We start from the raw sequence: 19,381 nt of genomic DNA on the forward strand, positions 1-19,381 counted from the left end.
GTGTTAAGTGACTTCATTTGTAGTCTATTTAAGGTATGTTTTACATGTCCTTGTGATACTTCTCCTTCCCACATTTAATACATGGGCTGCATTCAAGCACGATGAACCGAGTGCATCATTCTTATTTCCAGTAAATACACACGGGTTTCCTTTATCAGCCTAAAAAAAGCCTGTATTTGATTTCAGTTTTGCTCTGAGGGGAGATTTGCAACTGACACAAACCCTGATCAGATACAAGTAAAAGCTCGACCTCGTCACCCTCAAATAAAGTTTGTTGCTTTATCCAACATCCGTGTCCTGGATTAACAAAATCCTACTTTATTTATTACCGATTGCCAACATTTTTAAGGCGGCCTGGCCTGATTGGGTGTGGAAGCTGAAACCGCCAGCTACTTTTTTTGTTTTGTTTTTGTGTCATTAGAGGGTTTTGTTTGACTCAAATAAAGGCGATCCACCCTCTGTTCAAATGATACCAACTGCAGGTCCGGGATATTACGCCTTGAATGTAGATACCCTTATCCTGTTTCAGGCAGCAATAAATGGAAAAAACAGGACCTTATGCACGCTCGGCTTGATAATTACTGTTCTGATCCTGCGAGGGCATGCAATCTCCCCACATTTTAAAGCACCATAAAAGTTGGGCAATATTTGATAAAAATGAGGGATCAAGTTCCATGCAGTTTTTGTTTTACTGCTTTCGCTTGTTTGTTGAACTTTTCACTGTTCTGAAATACTTTTTTTTTTCTTTTTTTTTACAATCTACAGAGAAATTCAGACAAAACTTTTGATCAAACAATCTCCTTATGCTAACTGAATTGCCCACTTTCAGCTTGAATGCCACTGACCCTATGAACGATGTTTTTTTTTCTAGTCAGTAAATGCATCACACACTTTGTCATAGTGCAGGCCTGGATTTTTGAGTTCGAGGGAACTGCTGGTCAAGGTTGGTCGAGCTGAAAATCTGCCACTTGCCAAACACACTCTTCAGTGTGAAATGTGTTTATGTTGGAAGAAGACTCAAAATCAGGCTTCAGACGAACTTCAAAAGTTGCAAAAGAGTTTAAACAGCAAAATCCACAAAAGTATGAAATGCTGATGGATTGAAGTCATGATTAATAAAACATTGCTTTGCGATGAGCACAACATCAATAAAATGTTAGAACATTTTATGCTAATTTATGATAAATACAAAATACTGTTGTATTTATCAGGACAATAACTAAGTTGGTGATAAAAATGAAATAAAATATCCCTTTTTGGGCATGCATATTAGTACACATTAGTAATATGGCTGATTCTTGCCATTAGATATTCTTTATACACAGTAATGATAAATGAGTGTTCACTAATTGTCATAAAAATCAGACACTGGCCACAACGCTCTTATCGGTGCATGTCTTGATCACAATCTCTTGTTTGAGGAAACTCTTTACCCATTTCAAAGGACAGAGGAGGTACAGCATTCTTCACACAGCTAATATTGGCCAGTATTGATATTGCGATGTGAAAATTGCCCCCACAACTAGAAGAGAAACTAGAAATTTCCCACTGCACACTGACCGAGAGCCTCCAAATCTAACATGCCTGTGTCAATGAGCTCAGCTTTCTTTTTTTAAAGCACAAAAAAATAAAAACCCGAACAGAACAGAGACCTGAAATACGATAGGCATCTGCTCGAACACAGCCGTGTGTATTCGTACATGCACGCGCTCACACACACCCACACACACACACACACATACACACAGTAGGCACAAAGCACGTGTTATCACTGTCAACAGCGGCGGCAGCAGTGGTTGTGCTCTGTATCTGCGCCCGAATGCGTGTGTGTGTGTGTGTGTGTGTTAAGAACAAGTGAAAGTGTGCGTGCCCACAAACAGTGTCTGTCTCTCCTCATGTGCTGCCGGCTCTGAGGGATCTGCCGTAAGTCAATCTGTGTGCTCATATCCCCATATGTGTGTGTGAGCTTGTGTGATCCACTACTACTGTACTACCCCACTTGAGGAGCTTCTCAGGGCTGCGCGGGTCTGGAAAGGGCCGAGGGCCGGCCCCTGCTGCACACCACCCACTTCACACCTGTCTCTCTCTCTCTATCTCTCTCTCCCTCCCTCTCTCTCTCTCTCTCTCTCTCTCTCTCTTTCTCTCTCTCTGAGTGTGCTGCACTGGGCTCTCATTGTAGCAGTGACAGAAGGGCACCCGTTAAGTGGCCTGCGTTTGTGCGTGCGCGCGTGCGTTGTTCTCCCGTGAGGTTGTGGGGTGGAGAAGGGCGATGAAGGACCCCTACTGGTAATGTGGGTAAACTCGCGCAGCCTCGACATCTGTGAGAACAGGCAGAGGGGGAGGGCAAGGAGGGAGGAGAGACAGACAAGAGAAGAGGAGGACAGAGTGGGAAAGAGGTAAGGAGTGAGAAGGAGAGAGGGAGGGAGAAGGGGGAGAGAGGGAGCAGAGCCTTGGCAGAGAGCAGTTGTGGAGAAAATGCCTTGCTTTGTGGAGAGAATTCTTCCAGGGCAGGAGGGAGAGGTGAGACAGAGCACTGAGGGCGCTTTGCTGCCAGGTAAGACTCACACCAACACATACACACCTTCCTCTAACCCCCCACCCGCCACCCTTACCCCTCCCCACAGACCCACACACACACACACAAACACACACACACGCACACTCACAAGTTGGGTGTTACGTACTGGTGAACGAGTTTGCTACTATTTGCAGTTGGCACGCATGTGTAGTGATGTGGTGGGTGGTGTCAAAGACGGTGCACGTGAGAGTCAGGAAACAGCAGGTGTAATGTGTGTTTTCTGGAAAACATTTAGCGACTTTTTGTACACATTCAGACATTTAGAGCTGAACTGTTCCTTTGTGTTTAACTTGTCTGTCTGACTTGTTCTGTGAGGCCTTGTCCATTAATGTGTCACATTTATTACCTTGAGTCAAAGGAAAGCAGTTTTGTTTTTGTTTTGTTTTTGTTTGTTTTTTTTTATAAAAAGTCCATTGAATTACTTTTTTTTATTTTGAATTACATTTTCACTAATTTGCACAGAACATTTAATTACCTAACATTCCATCAGGGTGAATGTTTTTTAAGCTCAACTTTAAAATATAGTAACTTTTTTAGGGAGGTGTTTTTATTGGGTTTAGCCACTAAAACATGACTTTTAAAAAGTCGAAAAAGTTCAGATCTTTTCGGATTTGTCACGGTGTTGTCAGCAGACTTATTTGAAATCCATCCGGTTGTTTTGGTGCTGATACAGTGATGAACTGCTTCATCACTGGAGGGATTTTCTACTTTTAGCTCATGTAAATAGCAATTGTTGGAAAAAAAAAAAAAAGGCAATCCAAGAGTTCTTTCTTCCCTCGTGGGGAGAAGAATAATCCTCCTTGTGGTACAATTTGATTTTCTCCCCTTTTTGCTTAAGCAAACTCACACTGTGTGTGAACGTAAACAGAGGTTTCCATGTGGCCCTGCCGACGTCTGGGTCTCAGGCAGCCGAGCGCCTCTCGGCTCGGGCCTGAGATTTCTCGTGGAGGCAGAAGTTGGCCCGGCTCTCCAACTCCCTGCTTTCGCTGTTTATTTGTTTTGAGAACAAATGGGAGCAGCAGAGTGACAATTGAATTTGGCTTGCATCACCGTGGCGATCTGGCAACCGCTCCCGCGTCCCATAGGATCGCTCCAGTTGCCGTGTGCCGGGCGCGTGTTTATTATTTAACTGATGTGCTCTATACGCTGCTGCTCTGTGCACACATTGTGTGTGTGTGTGTGTTTCTGTCTTTGAGTAGTGGGTGGTGGTAGCAGCATTCACGAGAGAGACATTTTACTAAGCAGACATTTCCCCCTCTGTTTTCACTCTGACCTGGTAGGAGATTGATGACTGAATTGTGGAGTACATGTTAACAGTAACCGCTGATTTATGAAGATACTTAGGGTAAGTGAGGCCGCACAGGCTTGAGGGGAAGAAAAAGATATAGCCTTTTAAGTTAATGTAAAAATATTGCCTTTTTAAGTAATAATTGTTATTACTACTGCAGGGGTTTGGAGAGGGGTCTGTGTGAAACTTGGACGTGCACAATGTGCAACGTTAAGCTTTTCCTCTTCCTCTGGTCATGAGCCTTCCTTTGTTTCTAGCCTCCCAAATCTGTTTAACATGCGACGTGTTCTTTTTTTTCTTTTTTTTTTCTTTTCTTCCCCAAGAATTACACAACTGGATGAATGGATATAATATTAATTTAGTTAGAAAGATAATAAGGAATATTTGGATTGAAAGTGACTTCTCTTCCCTGAGTAAAAACCACAATGGAAAACTCCTGGATGAACTCTTCCTCTGCAACAAGTGCAGTATGTATTTTGGCAGCCTCTGCTTAGCCAAGGATCCCTCGGCGAATCTGCATGCAATTTTAGAGGAATCAGAGTCTTTTCCTCTCCTTGAGTTGTGAACACGTGCGTTAGTGTGTGCTCACTCCAGTTCTTTCTCACACTCAAAGGTGTTGGTTCGGTGTTTCAGCGTTAAGAGTTTTAGGATATTGAGGTTTTCATCGTATTAATCCTACAGTTTAGAGCCTTTTTAAAGAGACGACTGCGTGATGTAACACGGCGCTGCCCCTCCCCCGACTGTTTCTGTGCACTGTCAGTCAGCTGGTTGAAAGAACACTTTTAAGTCCCTGACAACAAAGACAACTTTTCTGTTTGGAAACACGTCCAAGCTTATTAAGGCTTACGGCTCCACCCAGACAAACACTCTGACTCATATCAGCTTGTTTGTGTTGCTATATAGAGTAGATTGCTACAAGATGTTTAATTAAGTTTGGTATCTCAAAATTCGACGATGTTATAGATAACATTTTTATAACTGTAAATCATTTTAGCTGAGATGAGAGTAGTTGTTGCTTTTCTGCTTAAAATATTATAGAAAATACCATGTTATACTTTTTTTTATTCCCATCTAAATACCATAAAACGGTGGTATTTTCCCTCCAAAGCTTTCATAATGTGGGAATCTCGTGCCTGGATGTGCTGTGCAGCATTTTTAAAAGAAATAAAGCAATTTAGGGGAATACTAAACAGCGCTTCCTCAGGAAGAGAGATGGCTTTCATTTTTTTCCAAGGCACCTCTTAGACCGAGTGAAATGTTTCCCCGTTCGCTCAGGGACGACTTTATTTCTTACCAGGGATTTAACACTCACTCAGTCCCCTCATAAATACATCGTCCCTCAGCCCTTCACTAGCCATAACTCATGCACTAACTCTGGAGCTAACTAAACCCATATAGCAGAGCCAACACTTGTTTGTCTTTTTTTTTTTTCCTTTTTTTACCTCAGCCTTTTCTCCCTCACTTCTTCTTCTCTGTCTCCTCTTTCTCCTCTCAGCTGATTTATGCTCGTGACAGGATCCCCTCTGACTCGCCGTTCCTCCGCAGGCTCCTGCGCGGGCCTCCTCTCGGCCCCTGGCTCGTGGAGCGGGGGGTTTTTTTAGTGGGAGAAATGTGCATTTGAATATGAGCCAGCCTAATCTCCTCCGGGCTATTTAGAGTGAGCCTAACGCTCCAAGAATGAGCGAGAACAACACGGGGAGGAAAATGCGAGCGTCCCTCTCAGCGTGTCACAACACAGCTCGGGTCTTCCCAAAAGAAAGTAGCAGGTCTTTGATTCGCTGATGGGGATCTCTGTGTGACTCAAAGAGCGCGGCGCTGCTCCTTTCAAGGCACCTGTTGAAGTGTTTGTGTTAAGTTTGCTCTTTTACTTTTAGCATCAGAGCAGCTGGTAAACTTTTAAGCTGTTCAACTTTCAACAGATGAAAGTGATCAGGTGAGATTTTACAGATTGGCTGAAGCCTTCAGTGATCTGGTGCCGACTGGCATTTTGGGAGGAGACGGCTTTTCTGGCGTGGTTCCCGCACTGGTTGTTAACAGCCTGCTGGTACCTTCTGTTCTCCGCGCTCGGTCCCCCACGGCCCGACTCTGACAACTCCTCAAGCATCTGAAGACCCTCTGAAGTCAAAATCGCCCATTTTGATGTCTCAGGGCAGCGCTCCGCGTTTTGTTGTCTTTGCGTCTGAAAACACAGGCCCTGCTTGGAGGAATTACCCTCAGCCCTCCCGTTGGTATCAGACGCTGAGGAGGGAGGAGGGTATTGTTCCTGTTCTAACCCCCCCCCGCCACCCCTACACGCCTTTCCCTCCGATCTCCTTGTTCCCCCTCACTGTCCTTCCCTCTCTTTTTGATCTCGCCATCAAATCTTTCCCGGTTTTTCTGAGTGACGTTTGCCCGAGAGCGGCTTGGGAACAGGCAGGCTGAAGAAGACATTTGAGAAAATGCGCCCGAGCAAGCCATCACCTTTGATAAAGCCATATTTCCAGCGGGAGAGGAAGAAGAAAGCTAAAGAGTGCATGCATTGTTGATAATGAAAAATGCCATGAAAGAGGGAACATCCCTCTGATCCCAGCCTGTTACATTGACAACGTGTAGTAGAACAGATATTGCTGTAGCAGATCAAGCTTTTCTCTGAGTTAGGCGTTGGCCAGTTGCTGGTACCGAAGTTTTAAGAAAGTCGCGGTTTCAAAGCCAGTAAAGTTTTCCGTTGTTAACTTAATAAGGTAACGTCCCGGTGCCTCCCCACAGCCAGTTACCCTCCGCTGACGGTAACTGGCTGAAAAAAGGTCGAGAGATTTTTATCTCACTTACAAGAAAAAAAAAAAATCCCAGAGAATTATGGCAAAGACACTGAAGGAGTGCCGCCCATTACTTTTGATAGTGTAATAGCTACTTGAGCAAATAGCTCGACTAATTAACAAAGTCAAATCAGCTTGTTAAACTTCCACAATTACATTAGAAAAAGCAGAACTGAAAAAAAGAATACAATTCTGCATAGAAGGAATGTGGAAATTACACCTAAGTTAAGATTTTTACTGAAGTTTAAGTAGAAAGACTAAATGTCTTTCTCCTGCAACTGTTACATTAATCTTAACCGTAATAGTCAACAAGCAGCAGTAGGAGTAATTGTCGCTTAGGTTTTCTAATAAAAGCATTATTTTTTTTGCATTCTTTTTCTAAATACTCTGAAAACCTGGCAATTTAAACTGTGAGAATCTCACTCTTGGATGTGTTTGACCCAGATGACTGAGCTGAACGTCGGGTCCCACGTTGTGTCTTTATTTGAGCATCCGTTTGGCACCGAAAATATTCTCGCTTCTCTGGGAGTCACACCAGGGCTTCGATCCACACTTCACTGTTTTCCTTATGTGTGTGTGTGGATGTGTGGAGGTGTGTGTATTGGCAAAAAAAAAAAAAAAAACTGGCAAGGCACTGCATAAAACGAACGAAAAGACAGAGAAGTGGAGGGAAACTGGAGACACGCAGAGAAAAGAAATGTTAGCTTTTGTAATTACTACCTCCACAGAGAAGCAGTGGAGAGGACAGTGAAGCAGGCGAGCGCATGAAGGAGGGCCCGTGTGCAGATAATGAAGGGGTATCATTGTAGCTCTGACAGTGTTAATCTCAGAGTGCCCCACAGTGTGTGTCTGTGTGTGCCTCCGGTGAGTTCAAGTGCTGCCGAGATGTATGGAGGTTGTTGTACATTGTCGTTGACTCATTTTGTAAAAGCGAAACCATCCACCTGACAGTTTATCCAACTCTGCCTACTGGCGCTGACTCACACAGCTTCTTGAACGCAGCACCGAAGGCTTTGTCAACCATCCAGACCTGTTTTATTTGGATGAAATGAAGCGAGGTTGTTTTTAAACTGCTGCCTTCAAGTAGTTGTATCATGCCAGGATATTCTAAAGCAGGATTTGGACTTTTTCATTGTGCTCCTTGTATTAAAAAGACACTAAAGGAAAAAAAAAACATCCTTATCCATTGTTTAGTTGAAATATGCAGCTTAATTTTTTACTCAGATGTCAAAATTTCCAAATTAGAAAAACAGAAAGTCAGATGAGGTTGAAATTCAAAGTCAAAGGTTTCTTTCTAATCGTTAGCTCAGAATCCATTATGGCTGCCGTGTGTTTAAAATACATTTTAATTGCACTGTTACTGGACGTGAGGTATCTTAATGAATCTTTCACACACAGGGAGCCCTACAACCCATGTTAGAGTTCCAATGCATAACATTCAAAACAATGTACAGCAGTTTTCAGATGTTGATTTCATTCATTGGTGGGAAAAATAACTATCCAAACCAGTCTGGCCTTCTGTGAAAAATAGTTGCTTCCTAAATCGATTAGGTTATGAAACCGATGGTGGCAACAACTTCCATCAAGAGTTTGTGACAACACTCAGTCACACCGTTTTATCACTGTGGAGGATATTTGGCACACTCATCTTTGAAGAATCATTTTAATTCAGCTGCTTTGGAGGCTTTACGAGCATGGACGGCCTGCTTAAGGTCCCGTCCCGACTTTGATAGCCTCTTGTGAGTACCCATAAAGGCCACCAGAGGACCTCCAATTATACTTTTTCCTCGGTTCGAGAACCTTGGAAGCAAGGAGAATTTAAAGTGCTTAAGAACGTTACAACTTTCCTTCTCCGTCCCCTCTCTTTCTTCCCACTCGAAGTGATTTAGGCTCCGTTGCTTACAGACACTCTTAACACGGGAGAAAGTGTTATGAATATGTATCAACACAGCATATGGCAGCAGTAGCGCTGGGACTAGGTGTGTCCAGAAGGTAGAGTGCTGCCGATGCATTATTCTCCATTCAAATTACCACAGTGAGAAGGGTGAGGTGCTCTCCTTATGTCTTCAGATGGGGCAAGAGAAACCCGGCTCACCTGAACCAGCGTGAATCGAAGAGCCGTGATGAGCACGGTCGTGGGCCACCTGAGTTTTCTTGATTTGGTGGATTTTTATTTATTTTATTTATTTATTTAATTTTTGTTGTTGGCAGGCTCAAACTTGGCTTGCTTGCTGACACGAGCGTGATTAAAAGCGATATTTCTGACACATTAGGATGCGCGCAGGAAGTAACCTCCTCTAAAGCGTTCATTATTAGATGCATGACAGACCTGAATATTTATAAAATAGGTTTTAATAATTAATAGCAGCAATCTGCTCCCGTAATTCATCAGATTTGCACTTCAACAGAGTATCCGTTTTCACTTTAAAATAATAATAAGAGGAATATTAATGTTGCAGAAATGTAAAACGGGCAGCTGGTTTTCAGAGCGGATAGGTGAGCACGCTCCACGAGTTTCATTTTAACCTGCCGCTTTTCAGATAATAATAATAAAAGAAGAATCACATCCAAACTGCAGCTGGTTTTTTTTGTTTTTTGTTTTTTTTGTTTTTTAAAACCCTTCTCTGTTTGTGCTCGACAATTTAGTGAGAGGCTTTCTCATAAATGTGGCAAGTCATGAAGATAAAGATGCAGGAAACAAAGTGGGGTTGGTGTAGAATGCAAAAGTAGTCGCTGTGGTTTTATCAAAAGCAAATTTATTTGTTTGAGTCAACTTAGCAGCACTTCCTTTTGTATACTGAGACCCAAAATAGACAGTATTTTTTTCCCCTGCAAAGCAGCTTTGCTTGTTTCATCGTTTCACAGTCTTTTTTTTTTTTTTTTTTTTATTCCCACCCACCTTTTTAATGTGAGTGTTGTTTTATCACACCTTCAAATTCAGCCATGGCACAGGTTTGCACCTACTGAATTCCCAGAAACACAAATGTTGCTGGTTTAGCTTGTCACTGTCATGTTTAGCTCACGTCAAACTTTTTTGTGTAAAAGCACAACATTTTTGTTCGGCTCGCTGCAGATTGTTTTTTTTTTTCTTCTTCTTCTTCTTCTTCATTTTATCACGAGTGTGTGAAAAATGTCAACGTGTTTCTCAGAAAAACTGACGTGACCTGCAGCCACCAGACAGAGAGCTCTGAGTGTGATGCCCTGCACACATGCACATGAACACTTAATATTGGTCAAAGCCACTCAACATACAGTATTTAATCATATACAGTGGATTGCGCAGCTACCCACATGCCTCCAACCGCACAGACACGTAGAAGAGTCTTAAAAATGTCTAGTGTGATCAGAAAATGCTGTTGTCATTTCCATCCTGCTTGTCAGAGAAAAGCTGCACATCGCAAACCAAAGTTGTAGCAAATATGAGCCACAGCCACAGGGCTTGCAAAATCTGAATCCCACGAGCAGGAAGACTCGTTCTCTTCGCTTCCCCTCGTAGCCACGTAAACAGCGTATTTTGATCAAAAATTTAATAGTGCTGGGAGACGCGGAAGAGCAGAAATTTGCAGAAGAAAGCGATAAAAATGACTTCCTTTGATCACTTTTGGACAGTCAGACAAGCAACTCGGACTGACATTTTTAACAGGCACCTTTGATTCATTCTCCTGCATGTAAAGTCCAAAAGAGGAAAGTCTGTCAGGCAGAGCAAATGTTTTAATGGTAGCCAGGGATCGATGTTGTCAGCACAGGCATCCTGTCTGGAAATACGTGCTTTTTTTTCCAGGGGTTGGGAGGGATGGGGGGGGGCTTAATGTCGCCTTCTTCTCTCTTTTGAAGGAGAAAAAAGGAGGGAAACAGCATGGAGAAGGGGAGGTCAGCAGGCTGGACTGACTTTATCCAAATGAGTTGGAATAAAAACAGAAAAGAAAGGGAAAATTTAGATTTTTAATAACACAACCATGTATTTATTTATTTTTTACCTGAAGTAGATAACACTCTCTGCGCCATCATTGAGCTACTTCATGAACCTTAAAACTGCTGTCCACTTCCTCTCTTAGAACAAAGTTTTTGAAGTTTCCAAACAAACTGACTGATATAAAATTAAAGTGATTTAAAGTTAAAAAAAGATAATAGTTGGACTAAGCAAATTTCTTTTACCTTTTTGCTTTTCTCCCAGAAGCTGAAGCTAATAAGTATACCAAGAGAGAATAGACTTGTAATGTAGTAAAGCAACTCCAATCCTCAAGATTTATTTATATAATAATAATAAAAAACTTTTTAGGATTTTTTTTAAAACACCCAGGCTGAAGGTAATGGTTAGTCACAGAGGGGGGCAAGATTTCTGATCATATTAAATGTCTTGCATAAAATGAATTTTGTGTAAAAAGCTAAATTGTTATTAAGTTTTAGGTGAATGCTGTTTTATTTATGCTCATCCTGTCTCAGCTGCTCAGTCTAACCAGAGACACTCTCATTCTCAGAGGGTGTTTCATATGGGAAGATCATAGGTGGCGCACCGCCTCCTACCTTCATTTCCAGTGTATGTAATCGTCAGTCTCTATGTAAATAACTGTTCCATTCAACCATGATGACTACTTAAAAGTTCATAAAACTTTTTTTTTTTTTTTTTGCATGAACTGCTTGGACTGTTGTAGGACAGGAATGGTTTTACCCTGGTAGCAGTTTGCTTTAGTATCAACCTCTCTCTGACTAGCTAGCTGTTAGCTTCACCTTCTAGGAACGGCTCATTACATCTGTCTGCTGCAGGTAAGCTATTAACTGCTTACAATCTATTTAACAGAAGCTCACTTCAAAAAAAAAAAAAAAAACTATCCCTTCAAGGTGCACTTTCATTCACATGGCCCTCGTGTCTGAAAAACAAATTTGAAACATAACCTTGGAAATCAATTAAGAGGTCTCCGGTAGTTTGAGAAAAAAGAAATATTTTCTCCTCACTCCTTTTTTCCTCGTCTCTGCTTCTCTTTTCCTTCACTCCACTCATGAGTGACTCGAATCTGCTCATCACAACACCTCTCGCCGTGAGAAGGCTTTGTCAGCAGTGCTTTTATTTCGTTTTCTTTCTTCCTTTTTTTTTTCTTTTTTTTTTTACCAGCACGGGCCCTTATATGCTGTCAAAATGTCTTAAGAGTCTTATTAAAGAAATGCCACAGCTCATTTCCTTGTAATTCAATTCATATGCTGTTGAAGGAGGGCATGTCTAAAGATCTAAACAGCTTTGCTTTTTAGGCTTCACATTAGGGGTTATCTGTGAGGGCTTGTCATTGATTGACATTATCAGGCCTGACAGGGCCTCATATCAAGGTTAACCTCATGGACAAGAGTGCCACCCGCGCGGACACGCCGAGCGCTCGCCCTCGCCCACACTCCAGCCTGGCCTAACTTCCTGAGGAGGGAGATTGCCACGTGCGTGTGCCGGTTTCGTCTGTGTGTGTAAGCCAGGTGGAGACTTCCAGTCTTAATTGATAACTAATGGAGCAGCGTGTGCTGAGTTTACCCTGGAGGATTGACGCGCCGAGTGTGCGCGCGCGCGCAGGACGCCGAAGATGGCTCGCTCGGCTGCGGAAGTTCTGGAATCTGATGAATTAAACACGGCCCGCAAAGAGGAAGAAAAAAAATAACAATAATAACACGCAATGACACGCATTGCCCGTCTTCCTGACCTCTTGGGTAAACAGGGCCCGTTTTTCGCACTACAGGAAGGAAAAAAAAAAAAAAAAAACGCCGTCTGACTGACACTGTATGAGCACACATCTCCCCTCCTCCCTCCCAACAAGCCACTAAGGCAAAGAGAGATCCCCGTGACCAAAATACAACTGAAGCAGTTAATCTGTACAGATATTAGCTCAAGGGCCCTCGAGAGGTGCACCGTCGAGCCCCCTCTCCACTGTACTATACGCCGCCTCGCTCTCGCGCCAGCCGTGGGGGGAGGGACACAGGGGTCGTCTGCTCATTTACCGTGCCGGTTGGCTTATCAAATTGCACTTCTGGTGTCGTGAAACTGAACGCAATTCTCAAGACAAAGCGGCGAGAATAGATTTCCCCTGTTTCGACCCTGCAGAGGGCACGGGGAGTGCGCGCGCCAGAGTATGTGTGTGTTTTTTTTTGTTTTGTTTTTTTTAAAAAAGCAAAGTTCTCCCCTCCTGCTGCCACGCTCTCAAATTAAGTCATCATCTGGTGCCAGCTGGGAGTCCAGATTTGATGTACAATTTTAACAAGTTCGCGCGGCGTTCAGCAAATTACCCTGAGCAGCAAACTGAATAAAAGTTGGCTGTTTTGGTGCGCCACTGTCAGGATGATTCTTGTCACTCATGTCAGTGTTTTTTAACTCCCCTTTAACCATTTTAGATTGCTTGTCCTCTGCTCTGGAAAAACCATAATTACCCTGTTTGTGATTAAGCCAGAGGGCGGATTTGTCCTCAGATCTTAACTTTCCTGCCTGATTGCCCTCAAGTTCAGTGTCTTTCCTCCTCCATCTGCGCTCGAAATACACATTGTTTTTCCTCAGCCTATTGTCCCACAGAGTCGGCGAGCGCGTCACCGCGGCCCCTTTGTTTCTGCCTTTGTCCTGTGGTGCCGTGTTTGTTGTTTTTGCGCTGGCATGACGGCAGCGTGGCGCATGGCTGAGGGCCTCCTGCGTTTGATAACAGCCCGCAAACTGAGCCGGAGCGAAACAGTCCAAACGGGTCCTTCAAGGTCAGGAAAACCGCAGACACCGCGCAAGGTCACATTCTGATCTAAAAGCAATAAGTGTTTTATTGATGGGAGAGATGGAAAAAAAAAAAAAAAAAAAAAACAAGCAGGCAGATGTGCAAGCAACTGATTAATAATAAAAGAGATGTGTGGGACATAGAGGGGTTACAGCATGAAGCTTTGTGTGTGTTTGTGCAGAAGTTTTAAAGCCAAGGCATTGATCTTGTGCTAAAACCCAACAGATCCAATAGAAATAAAGCGAGTTAAAAAAGAAAAGAACAAAATGTGCTGGTGGCAGTTTCCTGGGTGCAAGGCCTCTCTCTCTCTCTCTCTCTCTCTCTCTCTCTCTCTCTCTCTCTCTCTCTCTCACATGCCTGAATCATTTCCTATCATCGGTGCAATTTGTGTACAGTGTGAAAGTACCGTTTTAACGAATACCATAACCAGCTCACTTCTTCTGTTTTGACAGTAATCCACGTATCATATAATCTCATCAACAGCATGTTTTATGACACAAAACAACAGTCAGCCCAGGTTCCTTTTTCTCCCCCTTTCCGTCTCTTTATGAACAATGTGCCTCTTGTATTTTACCTCCTGTGCCACTATCTTTCCATGAAAATAAGCAGACTGTCGTCACCTTTTATGTGCCTTTATCGGTTTTTCTCTTGTTCTCCTTTTTGTCTCTTGCCTTTGCCCAATCATTTTCAGTGTAGAGGTGTGAAAAGAAACATTGCACTCCTACATATTTTTTTTGTGTGCTTTTTTTTGGTCTTACTTAAATGTTTCAGCAGACAAAAAAAAATCTGAATAAATAAAATGCAGTTTTTTGATTTCATTCATTTAAAAACAAAGGTGAGCTAACCAAGGCAGCCCTGTGTGAAAATATTGAACTTGTTAAATTATAGATTTACAAAAGAATAAAGACATTAATTAAAAAGCAACATAGAATAGCTCACACTGAAGAAATTACACAATAATAAAGAGACTGTTGGACTTCAGAATGGGAAAATATTCTGTGTACTGAAAAAAAAAAACATCATATGTGGTGTAAAATTAACACCACATATGATTCCCTCCTGGGGGAGGGAATCATACCTGCAGTCTAACATGGTGGTAGTTGTGTGATGGGACCATGAATTCTGCTGTCTCCCAAAAAATCCTGAATGTGAATGTTGGGCTGTCACTTAGTTGTCTTAAGGTCAAAAGTGCTCTTCGGTTTTGCAGCAGCGACCTGAAGAAGCAGCAGGTCCATAATTTAGCAGCTATAAAAAGTGTCCTAGTTGAAGTGGGGATGCAAATCACAGTGAGATATTTAACATGGCCTCTAATGTATCTCAATTAGAACAATTCTGTAAAGAAGAGTGGGCTAAAATTTCTCCACATTGACAAGAAAAGACTCATTGCCTCGCATCATAAACAGCAGATGCTGCTGCCAGGGGTGGCATAACCAGTTATTAATTTTAGAGGGCAATTACTTCTCCACCCTGGGCCAGCTTGTTTCAAAAGTTTTATCCTTTAATTGCTCAAATCGTCATCTGAAAACCACATTTTGTGCTTTCCCAGGTTGTCTTTGGTATTAGGTGTCATCTTGTAATCTGAAGACGTGACAAAACAGCAAAAACAGAAGAAGCCTAAATGGGGAGAAACACTATTTCGCATCACTTTGTACCTGGAAAACCTGCTAAGTGGGTAGAGCTCCAAAGTGGATCAGTCAGGGGCAGATTTAGGTCTGAGGCGGGGACTAGCTGATTCCCAATCCCAGCCAAATCTGTTTGTTCGGGAACACTCTGTGGGACACGAATCCTTAGAAATTCCCATATGCTCTGCAGTTCACATTTGCATTCACGTACATTAGTCTTCCCACAGTGGAAAAGCCACCATAAAAGTCCCCTTTTCAATTCCCCTCTCTTCATAAACTTTCTCTCAGACGCACCCCCCCAAACCCCCATCTATCAACTAGTTGGCAATGGCATTGTTTTTAATCATCAGAACCTCAAAATTATTATTATCGCTTCTGATGCGGCAATTAAAACTTCAGGTCAGAGGCACAACGAGCGGTGATCAGCAGCCGAGCTGAGAAGTTTTAATTAGACGATCAGAACCATTAATGCACAAAAAAAAGGTGTGCGCTGGGAAATTAACGGGAACGTCTTAATCAGGGTTAGCGACTCCGAAGAGGAGTCAAGTGAACAGAGAGCAAAAAACAAATCATTTCCGCACCACTGGGACAAAACTCAATTAAATATGCATGCAGAAAAATGGAAATTTCTCCGCATCCGCTGCACCGACTGTTAGAGAACTGTGGCAAAATCTCACGGCGGGGTCGGCAACCTGCTTATTGTTATTCTTCTGTAATAAAAAATGAGAGCGGGGCCAGATGCTGGGGTCCGGGTGCAGCCGGGGTGGTTGTCCATCAGTAGCTTTCCGCTCGACTTGCTCGCGGCGGCTGTTCGTGGCTTCCCGGAAAGCGAGAGAAGTGTTGGGAGGTGGGGTGGGGGGGAGAAACGTTCTCCTCTCGTGAGCCGTGAATTCACAAAAAAATAAAAAAATATATAAACATTGTAATTTTGCAAGCGTGTCTGTGTGTGTTTGCCTGTGCTTTTCCTGAAATACGCAGAGGCGAGCGCACACACCGTCACACACGCATCTCCCTTGAGAGGCAGGGACATGAAAGGTTCACTGAGCTACACACTGGGAGCCTTGTCGATTAATCTGCCGAAGGTTCATAAAGTTATAACTAGACTTTTTTCTTTCTTTCTTTTTTTTTTTTTAAAGCTACTTCAACTCTTGGTTGCATATTGTAAAATAATCCCGAGCTAAACAGACATCTCCCAGACCTTGTTTGTATTAATTAACTTAAGATATTGCAGAGGGGGGTGGTTGGGTTGTCCCCGTGTCAGTCATGTTGGAGCCCAGCAGGAATCTACAACGGGGCCTGTATCTGTGTTTGATTAGTTGAAGAGATAAGCTTCGGTTTAAACAGGCAATATCTACCTCTCATATATACAGACCCCCCCTGTGTGCTCGCTACGTACCAACAGAAACTCCGCAGGGAGCTGGTCTGTTTGTGGGGCAGCCTCGTTCCCTGAATGAACAACAAAATCAGGTTATTCCATTTTTCATGTGACGTTCCACAAGTTGATTGCATCCCAGACTGCTTTGGATGTAAGGTGCTGCTTGGTAGGGCTGCAACGAGAAAAGAAAAGTCTTCACATTTTGTCACGTTGCAGCCCTAAAATCCAGTGGGTTTTGTTGAGATGTTTTGTGATGGACCAAAGGTGCAACTTCCTGAGTTAATGGTAGAGCCACTGTTTGCTGGAAGCACAGGAATCGGTTTCAAAAAGCTTTCTACTCCTTGATAATGATTTGATTTTCTCCTACTCTTCTTGGCAAAGTAGTTCAAGTTCACTCAGATTGGATGGCGAGCATCTCTGAACCTGCCTTCACTTGTAACAGGTTTCCTTCAAATATTCCTCCGTATTTAACTGCATTCATCTTTGATTCATCTCTGACCAGCTTCCCAGCATCTCCAGACATGATGCTGCCACTGCCATGTTTCACAATGGGGAAGGACTCTACGTACTAATTTAGTGATTTCTGAATTGACTTTGTTGCCAGGGATTTTGTTTATCAGGGTAAGAGAGCCAGTATTGATCCAAGTCCTAAAATTGTATACATTTATTAAAGATTTGGTTGTAACTTGACAAAATGTGGAAATAAAATTGAAGGGGTGTGAATACTTTCTAACAGTTTACCTTGTGCACTTTTATCTATAATCGACGTGACTAAAGTGCACGCTCACACAAATTATGCCCTCCCTATAGCGCTACTAGGATTTCGACTATTCTGGCACGCGAACAGACATTTTGCATCAGAACCCAAACATACCCGTGGGGCTTGGAGAGGTTTGCAAGAGATAGTTTGTCAGTGCAGACTGAAAAGAAGCAGCTCTAATGAGCCCATTTTTGACCAAAGATATATATGTATATATATATAAAGGACCCTGACGTCAAGCGAAAGGATTCAAAAATACCTAAGTTTTGGCCTTTTACAGACACTACGCGCCTGCTCGTCTTTGTGGTCCTGCTCTGTTTCCAGTGAAAATAATGTCACCGTTAACATAAGCAGCTGGAAAAATTAGTTTCAGCTGTTGTGTTCTAACCTGCCTGTGCTTTTTTTTTTTTTTTCTCCCCAACTCCCAGTGCTTACTGAGGTGTCTCCTCCTTGACAATTAGTACACGGGGCTAAAACAGAGTGTAAATAATGTCCGAGGCGTGTGACAGTGTTGTTTTTCTTTCTGATATTCATTAATAAGGCAGAATGCTTACTGGACTCTCAGAGAGGTGGGAGGATCTGGTCCCAGGGGGAGAAGTTGTTCTTTCATGTAGGTCCCTACAGATTTTATCTCATTGTACGCTATCATGCACACAAACGACTTGAGGTAAACAGCTTAGAGTTTCCATAGCAATCCTTACTGTAAGCAATGGGGGGAAAAAAAGCTGCCGTGGACAAGAACCAAAAGCATAAATAACAGTTCGACCTGCTTTTATACAGCAGAGCACAGAGTATTTTATTTGTTTTAAATTGTGCTGCAGGTTTAAAAAGACAAATAATCTGTGGTATCCACTTTTTGCGCCAGTTCCATGCTCGGCATGTACTTGTAATCCACTCATGCTTCGTTTTGTAAACAAAAATCCTTACAGAAATAGGTACGAATGGAAAGAAGCCCCTGTTGAGGGGTCACTTCCTACAAGGAGCCTGAGATTGCCGAACAAAGGAAGTCAGTAGTTAAGGCACAATATAAAGAATAAATTACATCCAAAGCAACACCCAAATGACCTCAACCTTCCTGCGGAGTGTATTTCTGGAAAAAAAAATACTTTTTTTTTTTTTTTTTTAATTTATGCCTTCCACTTCCTAATAGTTTTTGCAGCTGATGCTTTTTCGGATTCCTCGTCCTTTAAAAAGCTGACCCCTTCCAGCCCCCGCTCCCCGCCCTCCACCTGCAATTGTCTTAACACCAAACTGCTCGGTAATGCGTCTCCGATATACGGGGCACAGAAAACTGTGTAACTCCTGAGAGTCATTGTTTCAGAGAGGAAGCCCGCAGTGTAAATACAGTAACTGAGAAAGCATGTGTGGGTAGCGCGGGGTTCATTGTCTGGCAACGGGGGTGATCAGTAAACTGCTTCAAATTGCATATCCTCTAATGATTCCACAGCTTTGCAAAAAGAAAATGAAAACAGGATTTTATGTTGCTCCAATGTGATTTACATAATGCCAACGGGGGGCTCACACATGATTATGGTTGGCTTTATGGCTGAGGGGAAAATGAAGAGGCTCGTACTCATTGATAGAGAAAGTGGATTGAGTCCTTAAGGTGGAACTTTGTTACCTCAGATATTGCACATTTTTCTATCTCGAAATGACATGTGCTTAAATCAGCACCAAGGACGATGTCTGCTGCGAGTGTCTCCAGACGGCCTCGCAGAAGTCTTAGTGGCCCTTAAACTTTTTCACAGTTTGATTTTTGCAACCGCAGACTTTAATGTATTCATTAGGATTGTATGATAGACCAACACAAAACAGTGTATATAATTCAGTGAATTTTTTTTTCCTTCATGTCAAACATCCAAAAAGTGTGGCACCTGCTACCTTAAATATTTGCAGCCTTCGCCTCAGTAAATGTCATCCCATTATAAATCTCATAAGGGCAAAAATATCATCAGGCATAGGAACATCTGTTTAACTTTTTTCAACAAACCATGTGATGGACATACAACTAATAGCACAGCTGTTGTCAGATGAGACTAAAACTTTTCCCCTACGTCTAAAAGGCTTGTGTTTGTGGGTGGAAGCATCATGATGAGGGAATGCTTTTTGTAGGATGTCGCTTAGAGTTGGTAGAAAATGGACAGAGCTAAATTTAGGACAAATCGCGAAAGACTCTCTGGTTCAGTAGAAGAATGATCCTTTTGGCTAAAATGTGAGAAAGTGTGGAAAAAGTGAAAA

General features: G+C 42.6%; 1 protein-coding gene across 3 annotated transcripts in view; it reads left to right on the top strand.

Moving 5' to 3' along the window:
* casz1 (castor zinc finger 1) overlaps positions 1-19,381 on the top strand; it is a 97,848-nt gene that overhangs the window by 31,904 nt on the left and 46,563 nt on the right. The gene's annotated exons all lie outside the window — the stretch shown is intronic.

Source organism: Poecilia mexicana, unplaced genomic scaffold (genome assembly GCF_051168715.1).
Source record: "Poecilia mexicana isolate PSO_F unplaced genomic scaffold, ASM5116871v1 scaffold_7, whole genome shotgun sequence".
Taxonomy (NCBI): domain Eukaryota; kingdom Metazoa; phylum Chordata; class Actinopteri; order Cyprinodontiformes; family Poeciliidae; genus Poecilia; species Poecilia mexicana.